At 37.2% G+C, this 17789-nt stretch overlaps 1 protein-coding gene across 3 annotated transcripts in view; it reads right to left on the minus strand.

Annotated features, from left to right (window-relative positions):
- LOC137254777 (P2X purinoceptor 4-like) overlaps nucleotides 1-17789 on the minus strand; it is a 120336-nt gene that overhangs the window by 87508 nt on the left and 15039 nt on the right. The window lies entirely within an intron of this gene.

A 17789-nucleotide genomic window follows, 5' to 3' on the forward strand; every position in this document is an offset into this window, starting at 1 on the left:
TACATACATGAACATCAAAACCTGTATATACTTATTTTCCTCATAGGTTTAAGATTTTTCTAGCATAGGTAAAGTAGGGCTATAGATTCAAATACACTAAATGTGTCTTAATATCACAGGTAATAGTCATCTTACTTGTTTCAAACAAATTTTATTTCAAGAAAACGAAAAAGGATTGGCCAACAAGCTCACTGGGCTCATATCAATGCCTCTCCAGAACATGTACTATATTACCGTGTATAAGCCGAATTTTGAGATTCGGCTTATCTATGAGATATAATTTTACGAAAGTATTTTTCAGGTCGTCAGGTCCCTGTCAGGATGAGCGGAGAGATTAGCGGTACGCCTGCCTGCCTTGAAGTTAACAATGATTACAGCCACTTTGTTATGATTGATCAATAAAATACATTTTAAACTATACAGTGTTCATTATTTTAACAATATTTTGCTCTTAGTCACTATTACAGGTCGCACCTACCTATTTACACACAATAAATCCACCCAAAGAGAATACATAATCCTGTCCAATCGCCATTTGCAAAATGACATATGCGAGAGATATACGATTTTGGCATTGATTTTGAGGGTCAAGTACAGGGTCGGCTTATACGCGGTAATATACGGTACATAGTTGAATAAGCTATTTACAACCAATCAATTGCCAATAAAGTAAGAGAATGCACTGGTACCAAATGCTTGCTCTTTGAATGAAATCGGGTATTTAATTGTTGAACTTCACAAACAATTTCATCAGTCATGTTACATGTTTTCGTCTGTGGAAGAGGCTGTTTTTAATAATCAACATGTTTTTCCTGTTTTTATAGACAAGAGTTAAAACATTTCAGTGTTCAAGTTCAGCCTTTCTTAAAGGTTACATGCAACCAAAAACACAAGCATGATTAAGACACAATTACCACTTATTCATGACATATAATATGCATTGCTGATTATGAAAAAATACCAAATATACAAAATTATAAGCATATAAAAGTGAAATATTTCATACTAGAGTTTACATATGTGCATACAGTAAATGTCCAAATAATGTTGCATCGACATATGTCATATTTGGGATTTCACTTTCTTAGTAAAGTACAAATTCTAGTACTTTTTTCGGTTGAGTCCCATCCGGGATTCGAACCCGCACCCTCAGAGTCAGGCACCTAATCGCCAGCACACAAAGTCAGCCGCCTAGCCCGCTCAGCCACCGGTGGCATTTGACCACTTTCTAAATGGCATCGTGTAATCCTAATGTTGCATCGACTGATTAGACATTATGTTGCGCTGGCATTACATTCAACAGACCAGAGAAAACAGCACTACTGTTATGGTTTAACTGTCGCAGTCAATAATAACTTTTTCCCTCTCTCGGCAGTCATTATGCCAATGGCCATCTCACACATGACTGCGCGGTGATGTGTATCAGTCTCTACCTGTAGGAGGTAATTACTAAAACCCCAGCCTGCTATTCCCAGGGTCAAGGCCATGGAGATCACACAAGATGATCGAAGCTATCATAAGGTAAATATAATCCAATAAAAACAATGCATCTAGTCATATATAAACTCACCTGAAGTTGTGTCACAATTTTTTAATGTGAATTTACACAAACCTTTCAAGGACAAGAAATCCATGTCACAAGAAGTCAAAACAAAGGTCATATATATTAGATGGGTTCTCCTTTGGTTTGTCCCCTCCTAACTGTGTGTGTCAAGGGTTGCACACATATGTGCAATGCAACTCACACCCATGTGCAATGCGTTTCACACAGGTCTCACACGCCTTGTTAACGGGTTGCACATGAGTGACCAACATGACTCACACGGGTTGTGTCAGGCGTTGCAGATGTGTGTAAGGTAAATGAACTTTTAGGCAGTAGTGTAGGGCATATTCCTTTTTAGTGTAGGGCATATTCCTTTTTAGTGCAGGGCATATTCCTTTTTATGAGCATACCAATAACAAATGCCAGTGCAAATGAGAAAAAGTAACATATATCCAGACAGACATAACATTTCTATAGGAATGGAATAAACTGCCACCTTTTCCCGTCATTTCCCTTCATCATCTTTTTCCTCCTTGACTTCATTATTTGTATTTTATCAATCTTGTGAATCTACTATCCCCTACTTTGTTTGAATGGCATACTGAACTCAAAGTTGAACTTTAAGTAGTATATCAACAATTATTTGATCCTGGACGTATGATTGTCTTGTTGTCTGTTGTGACTGATTCCTCTACAGTTTCAATTCATCAATGACACTAACGTTAACTCCGGCAATATATCAGTAACGGTGCCATCATCCAGATAATTAACATGTATTTGTACCAAACGCCCAGCCATAATAAGACATATGCACCTCAACATCTGAGTACTTAACTACCAAGCTTTCTACTTCCAATGCTGATCGGAATAAGCATCTCAACATCACATATTCAAGCAGGTACTTGTTTCCCAACATGGCACAAATAAATCATCTTGTATTGCCACAATGACCATAAAATAGAGTAAAAAAACATCCAAGCGCACTGAACAATATCCTATTTCAGAGCTCATTTTCAATAGATTGGACTCTTATCTCTTCATGTAGAAGATACCATCAGTTCTGTAATTTGAAGAAAAAAAAACATTCTGGAAAGTTTCCAATACAAATGAACTTGGAAACTTGTGTGTTGTCAGTGAATTGATTGAGACTTGAACCAAAGTATAGAGACTGACTGTGAATAATTCACAGATATTTTACCATTCTCCAGCAATGCAATGGAAACAAATTATTGCCTCTAGAACCTGAGGTCATATATCATTTCATTAGTTCAAGAATAGCTGCCATGTGTTCAAAGGCAAAACAAAATATTTACCTCGTTTCATGTATCTGTACAGATGTTGAAGACTTATTTTTGTCAGGTTGTACATGAAAATTTCTTTATTTGGCAAAGTCAATTTTTTTTCTTGTTTTATGGATCCGCTGGTCATATTTTATTACAAAGAAATGAATAAATAAAATTTTCCACACATAAAAAAAATAAGATCCTAATGTTAATGCATTATGAAGGGTCTCTGACTTGGCTGACGTGTCAGCGTATCCATATTGTGTAGATCGATGCTCATGATGTCTGTCACTGGAGTGCAGTGTGCAAAATAGCCACTGGCCTACTAGCCAGAGGCTACTAAGAATCCATTCATGCTAGTAAATCTCCACAATCACTGGCCCAGGCGTCAAACTATAAATATATCAGTCTCTTCGACGTAAGTTACAATACACTCTTAAATCATGCAAAATTATGATCTGCTAAAATTGTTTGTCATCCAAAACTGTGTTCCATAGGAGATATTGCTTGTGTGAGATCAGATGATATCTCCTAGGAGATATCGCTTTGACAGTAGATTTAGCACAATGCCTTGACAATGCTAGACGTCATGAACTTGATGACATCACAATGTTATGACATCGTTGCTCTGCAAATCTAAAGCCAGTGCTGTGTTCAGAGATGTACATTTTTCATTGCAAACTAATGAACAATGATTCTGGATGATAAATAGAATCTCACCCTTGTGTCTACTGATATCAATTATATCAACAGGTTGATAAAGGTAAAAATATTTGTTACTTTATCAACTCTCTTTTATCATATTAGCAGCTTAATGATGACGTATTTGAACATAAAATAATTCATATGTTTTTCCTTATTTGTTTCAGATGGTACTTTACCTTTTGTAATCTTTTGTTTAATTTCCTGATTCAAATTTCAGGCAAGTGAAATAGTTTGAGTGCTAGAAGAATACCACGTCTGATCTTGAACCGGCGCTTCTCCATGATTGACTGTCGCACTTGCCTCAACAAGTTAGCGTAATATTCAACATTCATTGTTCTTCCTTTTGGTAAGTAATCTATGTGGATGACGCCTTTGCTATCCCAGAAGACTGTCGCCATTACCTTCTGCACTGATCTGGAGGCTTTGAACATTTTGGTCCTGGTAGAAGTGACATGTTTCCATTCCATGGATTCTTCTTTGCTCTCAGGATCATGGTGGTGGATCCAGGATTCATCACAGGTTACTAGCCTAAAGTGAAAATCTTCTGGATTCTTGTTGTATCTGGTTAGCATGGAGCTGCTTATGGTGACCCTTGTTTGCTTCATTTCATCTGTAAGCATTCTTGGCACCCATCTTGCGCATACCTTAGACATGATGAGATGTTCATGAAGAATTGTCTCGATGGATCTGTGTGAAATGCGTGTGGTCTCCTCTAACTCGTGGAGTGTGATTCGACGATTTTCCAGCACAAGTCTATGCACTCTGTCAATGTTTTCCTGACTAGTGCTTGTTGTTGGGCAACCTGGATGGGGGTCATCTTCAAGACTATCTCTACCTTGCTTAAATTCATTGACCCATCGTTTGATGGTAGCAAATGAAGGGGAAGACTTCCCATAAACTGCTGAAAGCCTTTCTTCAATGTTATTTGCCGAGTTTCCTTCAAGAACTTAAAACTTAATTACTGCTCTATACTCAATTTTATTCATTTTCACTGCCGTGAGGGGGGTCTCTTTCTGTCAATGTGAGCTGTTCAATAACTTCTGAGAGTAGGCTACCAAAACTTATATATCACATCAGCTACACCCCAAGGTTCAATGTCGTACCATAGGCTGTGACACCTGGGTATGAAAAATGCTCAAGGCTCAAAACTTATTGACATCCCCTCGTATATATTTATATGGATCTCACGTAACTCCCAAATTGTTTTTAACAATGTTCAGTTGACTCCTAATATAGAAAGACAGAATAAAATTGTTAAGATCTGTATCTTTGGCTATTGTTGCTTGCTTGATAGGTGTTTAACCTGGCACTGACAAATTCTATAGCAGGATGACAGTACTGAAAACTTTTACGTCTGGACCTGATTATCCAGTGACTAGGATGCGTTTCTCATCAACTCTGAGGACAAACAAATGGTCTTCCTTGACACTTTCAACATCATATGTCGGTACTGCACCTATTAGTATCAGAGGTACAGATTAGGTGCTTTTATGTAAAAACTGAATTCCTGTTATGTCTGTTGTGTACAGGTACGCTTTAAGTTTGTAAATACTCAATAAATTTGATTTTGCATGTGTACACACAAAATACACATAACAACAGTGGTATGTTGAGAGAATTTATTTCAGCATATGAACTTGGCAACTTGCTGTCTTTCTCATCATTTCTCAAATTGTCAATCAAATAACAAACACATAAGCCAAATATTATACATAATTATACTTTTACAATTGATGAAAAATGGCAGAATACCCAAATGAGTGTGAGTGAGGTGAGTACAATTCATCTGTTTACTCAAAGGAAAACTAATGAGATACAAGCGAGTACTTAACTCAATGATCTAAAATGTTAGATCTGAGTATCCACACAGGTCCTTGGAAGAGATACTGATATCCTAAAAACTCTTTGTATTAGTCTCATTACAGCAGCTGCATTTTACAAAAATACCTATCTACATTGTGAGGATCCGATGACATGCATCCACTAAGTCGAACAGCACAGTCACCTGATCTAGGAATTCCATTCATATGACAAGCTTACTTTTCTATTCTCATGAACATATTTTTCAAAATGTTCATTTGATATATTTCCACCTATGCAAAGTTAGTCATGAGCTTATCTTTCCTTCAAGGGTCTTGTATGCATTTGATTTGATTGATGTTTAATGCTGCACTCAGAGCTGATCATCCCATGGAATGTTTACACAACACTAGCAATATTCAAGCTACATGGCTGTGGTCTGTAAATAATTAAATCTGAACAATCAAGTGATCAACAGCATGAACATTGACCTGGGGCTTTTTCATCCAAGAGCATTGCAGTTTAACCCATTACATGCTGAATGAGGCAAAGCAGATGACAGACAATAGGCCATATGCAACACGTGAATATATAATGGAATCACTCTCTGTCAGAGCAGCTTCTGGACGTATGACAAATCAATGGTTGACAAAAAGGGGTCTGACTGTGTTTCTTTACATACTGGTATCCCTTGACATGATATTGCTACAAGGAGCATAAAATAAAATTCACTGGCTCACTTTTCTACATGAAATGCATGTCTGCGTAAACAGATCATTCCCCGTTTGTGGATGTTCACTATATTGATGAATATGTTTCCTGCACCATTATTTCCTATATAAACACTGCATAAAGACATACATCTATAAACATCAAGGTCATGAAGATAAAATGTGGAACTGTTCATATACTATCCAAGTTTGTAAACCCATATTTGGGACTATACCAGTTCTCGTCATGATGTTCCCACAGACAAGAGGGCAAAGATGTATGAAGTCATTAGTGCCAAAACGGCCTTGGTGGAGCTATAATTGTCCGTCCTGTGACACCCCAGCAGTCCTCAGAGACCATTTTTCTTCCATAATTACAATCATAAAATCAGATTCTCTCTTCCTTCATGTTTCGCCAAAACTTGAGTTACAAGGTCAAGGTTATTCTATTTCGTTGCCTGCTGAGCTGACTACATGTAATGGGAATTCATGTCAGGATCGTAACAAGCTTAATAATTACAAAACGGCTTTAGCTGCTTTAACAATAAAGAGATAGCAATACAGGTCAAGGTGAGTCAGGTCAAAGGTCCTGGCAGCAACACTGGGGTTTGGTCGGCAAAAAAATTGGCATCAAGGTATATATTTTAACTGACAAGGTCATAGCACAATGTAAATAGCGCTAAAACTCCATAAATTACAACATATATCTTGATGCCATTTTTGTGCAAAAGTATGTAAGAGAACAAGCTCAGAGTCATTCAAAATAAGCATTCTTTTTGAATGTTTTCCAACTGCTGTTTTCAAAGCAATATTTTTTTATTCACTTCAAACCTTGCAATAAAGCATCTGGCTCCAAATCAAATCCACCTCAGATTTAAACTAAGTATGTTTATCTCATCATTATCATTTGGTTTAATGTAGCCAAGGATCTAACCTCCAACTTTCTTTCAAGTCTCAGGGCGGATAGTGTCCATGAGACAGATCGAAGTGGTCAGTGCTGGACAGGTCAAATGTGTCTGTGATAAAAGCCAGGGCTATTGTATACTTTTTTCATAACAAATAAGCTTCCACCAAAATGACGATTAACATGTACCAACTAATTTCACATCATATGCCAACCGATGTGAGAAAGATGAAAGATTCAAATTTCAAAAGGCCATCCAAAGCCCACTGACTTCAGGATTCAAAGAAAATATTCTGCGAATACATTTTCACTCTAAAAATATTTTTTTATGACATCTTTTTTATTTTGTGAAACACAATGTTTTGGAAAAAAATCTTACTCTTCTTCAGGTGAATGAATAGACTGCAAGACTTTGATCTTTTCTTAAAGCTGGGAACAGCTATAAAATATGTCGAATGAATTTTGTGTGTCGATACACTTTTCTGTGTGCTGATACTATACTTATTGAAAAGCTTTGGAAACACTATTTATATCAAAAACACAGTTTACTAAGAGCACATCCAAAAAGACACACATCATATCTCCTTAACACATGGAAAAAAGATTCAACCCAAAACAAAAAAACCCAAACAATTGTTATGACCACATTTGTGTAATCCACCAGGCAAGATTTATGAAACATGGGATGTCAATGATGCATATTTTATGTGTGTGAGTTTAGTTTTGCACCACTTTTAGCAATATTTCAGCAAGACAGGCCAGGAGACACCAGAAATGAGCTTCACACAATGTATCCATGTGGGAAATTGAACTCCGATCTTCGGCATGATGAGTGAAGGCTTTAACCACTAGGCTACGCCACCGCCCCTCATACTGAGAACAGAATAATCAACAAACGTATCAACCTACTATCGCCCAGTCAGACATTCTGTTCTGTTTAACCACTACTACATTCATGTTCGTGGTCACTGTAACCCCCTGAGCTCTTCCACAGATGTCAAGATTCATCAAGCAGATGTGCAACTGGATACTCTGTTTCAGGGCTACACGTTAAAACATTTGACACCTTCGTTTCAAGTTTTTTCCGTCCAACTCAAAACTGTTTTTCCTTCTACCAGACTTGTGGATTTTTTTAAGCCTCCACTCCAACATATAGATAAAGCTGTATTGATTCAAACACGAGATGCTATGTTGAGATGGATGCAAGCAGACGGCATTATTTCATGTCCAAAATGGTCCCCTCATGTAGTATGTCTCATTGATAAGATGAAAGCATGCTTTCACAAATTCCATAAAATGTCATTCATCATCGGTATGTCTGATGTTGGGATATTACATCCTATTTGCAATCAGAAGCTGTGAAGAAAGATGATACACATGGATATATGGTAGTCTTGTACAGATCAAAAACTTTATGATGATGTCATGCAACTGTTGCAGCTGTTCTGAGCAAAAAAAATTTTCATCATTTTAGAGAAATAAAACTGGCAATGCACAATCGTTATGCAAAATGATGCAGAGATTACATATAAACTATAAGTTGGAACAAGAGTCGTCAGAAGATAACAAATTGACCTAACAAATTTTGAAGAACAAATCATCCAACAGTTCACTTGACGAGTCAATTTCTGTCTATTCTGTCCATCTGGATGCAAGAACAGTTATTTAAGATACTATGGAATTGGGATTTGTGAATTTGTACTTCTATGCCGGTGTAACAGACCAAACTTTCCCCCTTGCCAAACCTTCCTCTGGGAAATTTTGGCCTTGGACAATCTTTTCCCTGTAGAAAGAATATCCTTGGACAAATCTTCCCTCGGCCAGAATCTCTCCAGGGAAAGTTTTGACCAGGGAAGAAATGGCCAGCTATACTGGGTATACACCAATATCAAAGTCAAAGGAGAGATCACAAACATTAAGAATCCCTCATAGCAAAAGACACCAGTTTGAGGTATGTACGTTTAATAACAGAAGAAAATAAATCAGCTCTTTTCGTGGGTTCAAGTTCCAGAGTCAAGAGATTGAATGTATTTCTTAATTACAGAATCGTTGATCTGAGAGAGATTACGCATCATCTGTGTGAATGACTTTATGGTGAGTGCAACACAGATCCACATCACTCAGTGTCCACAGAAGTATAACAGACCACACATTCATGGTTACGTTTCTTTAGTAAAGTACAGATTCTAGTTCTGTTTTGGGATGAGTCCAATCCAGGATTGAACCCCGTACTCTCAGAGCAAGGCACATTATTGCCAGCACACAAAGTCAGCAATCTGACCCACTCATCTGGTGTGGCTTCATAGACATATGCCAACTTGATCATATACTTGTGTCCCCTCTGACGAGTGTAAATGCACACAGCACTGTTCCCACATTTTAATCAGAATTCGGGTTGGATCATGCATCCTCCTATCCTATTTTCTTCAAAATTTGAAGAATTCTTTTGACAAATTTACAGACAATTGTGTTAACAATTTTGATTCATAAGTTTTTTTTTATCAGTATGTCAGTTAAGTCATCATGCAGTTCCTTCCACAATCCACAGTCCTCAACTTCTCTGAAATCAAATTCCTCTGTTTTCTCAGAAGACAAAAACAAACCAAAAAAACATATTCCCATAGCTGGTATTTTTACAAACATTCTGAGAATTATTTTTTGAAAAGGGCAAAAAAGCTGATGTTTTAAAAAAAAATCCTTTTCTCTCCTCTTCCAAGAATCTGTGCATGAACAAACATAATTGAACACATGGAACTTTAGAAAGAAAAAAGAATGTGAACCTTCACTTCAAACAACTGATTCTTCTGACAACTGTTAAATTTATTAAATCATCTCATGTAAAATGTCCAACTGATGAGTTTTTATAATATTGTTCCCAACAATAAAACAGATAAATGTCGTATCACTTTAACAGGTCAATAAAAATTGAGAACTGGCAGAATTCCTCCCACTGACTGTTACATGATAGTGAGTGACTTTAGTTTTCCACCCCTTAAGCAATATGCCAGCATTATCACTGTAGAGAACATCAGAGATGGGCTTCACACATTGTACTATGTGGGGAATCAAACCTGGGTCTTTGGAGTGATGAGTGAATGCCTTAACCACTAATCTACCTCACTGCCCCTTGTTACATGATAAATGTTTGTCCAACAAACTCATGCTGTAAGTTCTTGTTGTCTGATGCTACACTCAGCATTATTCGAGTTATTTGGTAGCAGTATGTAAATGATCAAGGCTGGGCCAGACAATCCAGTGATCAACAACATCAGCATCAGTCTATGAAAATAAAACATGATGACTTGCATCAATAAAGTGATCAAGCGTGACCACTAGATCCTATTAGTCACCTCTTCAGACAAGCATGGGTTTGTGTTAGAACACAAATTCTAACCCAGAGCTTCAGTCAGATATCATGCTATACATAGAGAATACAAAACGACCTTCTGTGTAACACCATTTGCATTAATTGAGTTAATGATAAGCGAGTTTAATAAAAATGGTACTTCATGGAAGCGAGTTTAGTATTCTATATATTACTTGCCAATTTAAATTGACAGAAACTGCAGCAAAATTGCCAACGGTGTGAGGACTCTCCGGTTTCCACCAGTCAAGCAAGGTCTAATAAAATTACGACATTACCATTGTGACGTCACAAGTTTGAACCATTGTTAAGTCAAATGTCAAGCGGTATTACACTAGTGTGATATTGACGTGAAAATATTATGCCTTTGTCACCTCATCTGTTGATTAATCTGTTCGCACCAATTATGATACAGATGTTTCGGAAACACCTAGGCTTTCACGATTTACCGATCACAAATGCTTTGAATTTCACTCAAAGTCGTACTGCAACATAGTAGTACAGTTAAACATTCTTTTGAAACTTTTCTCCCTTTGGCAGATTCACACATTTCACCTCACCCTATCTTGATGTGCACGAAAAAACAGGACAGTTTCGTCACAACTGAAAATGTCATCTGCAGAATAACTGTCAATCAATGTTGGTAAGTGCGTCTTAAAATCTTCCGTATCATCAGTATTGACACTCTTTTGACTTTCAATTGTTTCGTATCATGACGTGTTTTCCATGACGCTAGCCAGCCATCTCAAGCTTTGAAATCGTCTATGTCCAGATTTGATGCAAACTGAAAAGCCTCTTTTCTTTCAGAATGGGACCAGAAATTGGTAAATGTTGCAGCCAAAACCAAACAAAGGTCAACTTGTTGATGCGATCAAACTTGCTGCTCTCATTGAAACGTTTGGTTTTGGAGCCAATGTTTTGTTCAAATTTAGACTGATAGAAGTCTATCTATCTAAGAATACCCGAAACAATTTGTCTGGCAGTTTGATACTTTGAAGCAAGTTCCTTTTGAGATGGCTGGGGTTAGTCTTTAATCTTTTCACTTTTTGACCTAAGCAAGTTCCAAATGTGCCTGCTTGGCTGGCTTTGCCATGTTGATATGATGAACGGCTGTTGATGTGCGAAAAACGCTTCCTGTTTAGCATTCCCCAAGTGTGACACATGTCAACTCACTAATTACCTGTTCTTGTTTAGCCATACAGAACATTCAGTTATCTTTATTGGCAAACAGGTACACTTGTAGTGACATGTGTTTCTGCACACTCGTAATCCTTTATTATTTCAACGTACGATTTAATTGGTGACGATACACGTTGCCAACTCAGCACACGCCAAATCAGACAGTGCCATTATAAACATATATTCGAGCAGCTCATTTCATGCCAAGATCCAGAATTACTAGCTGCCATGTTTCAGAACTTTTAAATGATGATATATATACTAGCCATGGACGGGACTGAGATTTTATGCTGGTGTTGACAACTTGCTGGATTTGACAGCTGCCGATTTAAACAGCTTCCGCTGTATTTAGCTATTGCTTCCTAGTTTTTTCTTCAACTGATGAAGGAGTTAGTATATACTCTGAAATGTCATGTTTGTCATAAGAAGGAAGTTAACACCCATCAATTCTCACCTTTCATATGTATCACTTCTAAATCAATTCAAAGATTTCACAATAACTCTTCCATCCATTGGGAGACACTTCAGAACATCAAATATCTATCAGCTAATTATAATTTTAGCTGACAAAATCATTGAAACAACAGCCTCATTGAGATTGATAATCTATCAAGAACAATAATAGTGTAACATTTTGCAAACATTATTGGTAAACTCTACACAGTATTGCTGTAAAAGTTTCCGAGACAATTGGTCTGGGAATATCAATCTATGGTATACATCGTGTTACCGAGACCTGATCCATCGACAACTCCCTGTCTGAAAGTTGTGAATGTCACACAAGCCTGGATGAAACTAATGGTAAACTCCGCAATTCCTGTGTGGGGTCTCTTTGCGAAAAGTAATATCTCTACAACTATGAAAGAAAGAATTTGAATTCAGACAGGACAAAATTAACTACTCTGTTTCAGGTAATATGGCTTGGCTTTTTCTTGACAATGACTGGAAGAGGCATACCGTATATTACTGTGTATAAGCCGACCGCATAGATAAGCCGATCCCCTAACTTGACCCCCAAAATCAGTGTCAAAATGGTATGTTTTGTGCATAAACTGACCCCCTGCATCAAACATCTGCCAGTTACAGTCATGGATGTAAAACGTAAGTATGGTCGTGGTCAATCCACACCACACGAAACCTCACAGTTACAGTCTTGGATGTAAAACTTAAGTATGCAAAGTGAGAATAATATCGATTGTACTGACCATTATTCTCAAAATCTGTGTTTGTTTTCCGTTCTATATCCACAATAATACGTTAAACCCGACAGAATTAGAATTATAAACAATTTTTCCCTATCTTATTGGAAAAAATTCTCGTACACGTGCATCATCAACGTGTCCATATCATCAAGTTGTCAAAGAGCAAAGTAACGATGTTTCAGGGAGATAATTAATCAACAACAGTACTCGTAAAAGTTGTCAAAGGATCATTATAACTTACTACGTCCATCTTTTTTGAGCTATTGTGTGCCGTACTTCAAGTGACATTTCGGCTTTCGTGTACTCGAACTTGATGCTCGGACACAATGTTTAATGATACAAAATGTGCACGAAGCATTTTTGTCAAAGGTCATAACCTAGCACGATAAAGGCACTAAAGTCCATAATGTATGTATAGGTGGTGGTATGTTGTCTAACACATTCAGAATAGCATGATTTTACTTAAAACTTTTGTCTGAATCTATAAGTTTACAAAGGACATTATCCATTGCTGTTTTCTGATTGGCTGCCATAGGTCACATGTTTGATTTTGACCATTCACAATCCTCATAGCAGACTGTGGCAAATAGTGAGTGAGTGAGTGAGTTTAGTTTTACGTCACACTTAGCAATATTCCAGCTATATGGCGACGGTCTGTAAATAATCGAGTCTGGACCAGACAATCCAGTGATCAACAACATGAGCATCGATCTGCGCAATGGGGAACCGATGACATGTGTCAACCAAGTCAGCTAGTCTGACCACCCGATCCCATTAGTCGCCTCTTACGACAAGCATAGTCACCTTTTATGGCAAGCATGGGTTGCTGAAGGCCTATTCTACCCCGGGACCTTCACGGGTCCTGTGGCAAATAAGCATCATTAGAAACTAGTTTTTATCCAATAAGATTGCTTCTTACAAATCGGAAAATACTCTTGGCATGGTTGATCTTCAGAGCTTTCGAATGATACCCGCTGTCAAACGAATCGCTGCCTCACATGTTATTTGTATGGAATTTCGAAAACAGAGGTATTTGCCCCTGTTGTATCCTGTTACCGAGCGGAAAGCCATTGATATTGGGGAAAAGAATATTATTTGAGAAATCTATAGTAATCATTTTCCAATTACGCGAAAATGAAAATATAAAAGGGTGAAGCAGTATCGCATCGTGGCTCTCAGCTGGGGGATATAATGACATGTTACAAAATGAATGCCCCTACTCCAAAAATCACTCACTTCTTGAAAGTGCTTGTGCAATGCAAACAACAAAACAATAGCAATCGGGCCCACTATCACTTGCGTGGCACCTACGAAACAACAGGAAGCAATCACCATATGTGAAGTGACAGGAAACAGCTGATCAGATTGGCACGTCAAATGGCGACAGGACAGGAATATAACTTTTTAATAATTAATATTGAGTGTAAATAGGTAAGTATGGAACTTAATAATGACTAAGGGCAAAATAATTTGAAATAATGAAAACTGTATACTTCAATTTGGATTTTATTGATCATGTATAACAAAGTGGCTGTAATTGTCTTAAACTTCCGAGCAGGTATACTGCTAACCTGTAAGATCATCCTTACAGGGCACTGACGACCAGAAAAATACTTTCGTGAAATTACGCCGCATAGATAAGCCGACCCCCTTCTTTGGTCTTCAAAATCCAGCTTATACACGGTAATATACAGTAGAAGAAAATACATAGATCACCATGAAAATAATCAAGCATTGAACCAGACATTCCAGTGATCAACAGCATGTATGAAATTGGGATCCGGTGACGTGTCAACCAAGTCAGTAAGCCTGATTACCCGATCCCGTTAGTTACCTCTCAACATGCTTAAGACCAATTCTAAACCATATCTTCATGGGTCCTGTTCTTACGACAAACATGGGTTTGCTAAAGACCATTTCTAACCCAGATCTTCATGGGTCCTGTTCTTACAACAAGCATGGGTTGATAAACACAAAGTCTTACTTGCTGATGACAAGACATTAAAGAGGTCAAAGATTCCAAAATTGTTTTATCCAAGATATTAATCAAGCAGCATCAAAATCAGTAATTTCACACAATGAAAAGTACCAGCAGTGTTGTACAAGATGTTGAAATGTGGGTCCTATACGTAGAGACATATTGATTGCATGGAGAAAAACTATATAATGCACACAATAATATTCACTGTACCAAATTCTAAACAAGAAATATAAAAGTTTCCATTAAATATATGATTATTACATTTACTGTATAGGGCACTACATTATGTGTCACAGCGCCAATGAGTCTCCATAGTAACAGCTTGATGATGAACAGTGTCAGAAGAACTGATCACTTGTCAAAACGTCTGAACAGAGATATTCCAGCGAGACCTTCTTCATCTGATGACCATGCACATCTAATCCTCACCAAACAAAGGTATCAAATGGTATAAAAGACGTGTGTCCAATTCCCTCAGGACAAACTTATCTACTATTCCTTATTCCCCAGAGCTGTAACAGTATTCCTAATTCGTCGGTTCCAGAAAAATGGTTAGGTAACGCCTCTGGGATTCTTTCAGAAACAGATTCATGTTCCATCATCGAATGACATCGTCTGCGATCATATAATCGGGAGGATCAAAGGTTCAGCCTTCACTTGTGGAAAGCAACATCCATGGACACAGGGAATATGCTCTATAACCTCGTTTACACACATAAAGGATGCAGGAATGCAATGAGAAGTAATCTGTACCATTTAGATGACTTTGTGGATTTTTTTCTCAAAACATGTTCAATGACCTTTTTTTCTTTTCTTCGAGGTTTTTAGGTTCAATCCATTCTTGGTTTGCTGTAGGTGAGTGGAAGTGAATATTAGGATTAAAATAGTGTTTCATTTCTGAGCCAAAGCATGGCTAATACTGAAATGGCTTGGCTGAAATATTTTCAATATGGCTTGGGAGGAAAGACTAAAATTATATAAATAGCACACAATATGATTCATTTCATGGAAAATGTGGAAAATATGACCAGCTGAAATGATTTCAAAGCTGTTCTTTTCCCCAAGTTCAAGAGATTTCAAATATCTGAAAACAATTTTGCTCTGCAACCCTGTACATGTGGAAGGTGATCTTCAAATTTTAAAACAATACATCCATTATGTATTCCAAATTATTGGTTAAACAAAAATTCTTTTGTATTTTTAGGTTGAAAATATGTAAACTGACACAACTCTTTAAAAAATTAGAACATTGGAGAAATTACCAAAAACAGCTGAGCTTAGATTGCCCATGAAACAATTTTGACAAATACTTGTCATATTATAAGTTGTTCACTGGTCGTGAGGGGACCATGGGTTGATGTACCTTCAATTGTTGCTTATGTTCCCTGAGCCCTGCTTGGAACAAACATCGAGGGTACCTCAACCCATGGTCCCTGAGGGACCAGTGAACAATGTATTTATCTTACCAAACACCTCAATGTTAATTTTGAACTGTTTGGGTATTGGATCATGCACTTCAGCCAACCTGTGTGAATCAAACGATTTGATCGAGTCTTGCATCTTGCTGTTTTTTCCATAGGTATTATGTTAGTAAAGTCAATGCAGTGTAATTCCCCTTCTTAATATTCACAGGCAATACATTTGAATGATTTCTCAAAATATACGTGTACAAAAGGATTGTCCACACAAATGTATTGCTCGTCATGGTTTATTCATCGGACTCATTGTACTGTTTATCAGACAGTGTATTTCGTTTCAGTTTGTGTACTTGCGAACAGTTCGCGAAAACACACCTGACAACACCTTACTTCGCGGAGTGCTCAAGCATGAAAAAGGCATGCATTTTCGCCACGTGTGTGGATCGGAGTGAAATTGTAGTTAGTTCACTTCGATACATTGATTAGGCAGCACGCCTTGAGATTGTTAGTTAGTTAGTTAGTGACTGACTGTGTCAGTTAGGTAGCAAATTGTTTGACAGAGGTTGAATGTTATAGAAAGTTAGTAAGGTAAGATAGTGTAATGTAATTAAAGGTAAATTAAACCAAATATTAGAGTTTGATTTAGTGCTGTCGTTTTTATTTAACAGCTTGTACAGTTCCTGCTGACCAATACTTATTGGAAAGAGAGTCAAATGTTTTTGTAGCCATCGCTAGATTCTGCGGACGACACAAAAAAACATATTTAGAGTTATCTCTCTTTCATCGATTTCTATTCGCAAAGCATCAGTAATTTATGTGCATCATGCATCATTAAATGTTATTCAAGACAAAAAAAAAAGTAACTACCACGAAGGACTGAATGAGTTGCTGTTGGCAGCAGGGTGCATTGCAATACACTTCGCTTGTACACGGGATACATTGAAAATAATAGACGAGTGTTCAGCCAATCAGACAGCGACATATACAAGTATGTGTGAGGTAAAATAATACTGGTTGAACAAATTTTGAAGTTCAATACGTAAATTCTCCCTTTGGTATAGAAGGTGGTCCCAAAATTTGAAAACAATCCAACTAACAGTTTTCAGATTATTGGCTAAACAGGTTTTAAATTCGAATTTTTAAACTGATGTCATTATCAACAAATGTCAAAATAAATCTTTGCCTTGCACCTCTCCTTTAGACCAAAGAGGTGGTTTCCAAAGTATCAAAATTCACATCATTAGTTTTCAAGTTACTAGTTGAATAAAACTGTCATTGATAGACATATGCTTTCATCATACAGTAACATATAATTAAAATTAGTTGGTTCAGGAAACTGTACATTGGTTCAAAACCTTGATCAATTCTGTTAAATCAGTGAACAGAGAAAATGGTCCACAAAGCCATTTTTCCTAACTGATCTGTAAACTGGTTTAGTTTCACAACTGGTAACTCAAAACTGGTTTGCTGCCCATTTCAAACTGTTCTACATGTTCTGTAACTGGTTTACTCCAGTGTTTTACAAACTGGTTCTCATGGCCGTTTTGCTTAAGGGACCAGTTCATAAGTTCAACTCAAATAAACAAATTCTTCATAAATCTTGATTTATCTCAATCAATCCATCCTCCCCAAACCCTAAAAGACTTCTTGAGTTTTGTGGCATCTCAAGACATACTATCTTGGGGTCAGAATGTGTTTTG

Source organism: Haliotis asinina, chromosome 1, assembly GCF_037392515.1.
Source record: "Haliotis asinina isolate JCU_RB_2024 chromosome 1, JCU_Hal_asi_v2, whole genome shotgun sequence".
In the NCBI taxonomy this organism is placed as follows: Eukaryota; Metazoa; Mollusca; class Gastropoda; order Lepetellida; family Haliotidae; genus Haliotis; species Haliotis asinina.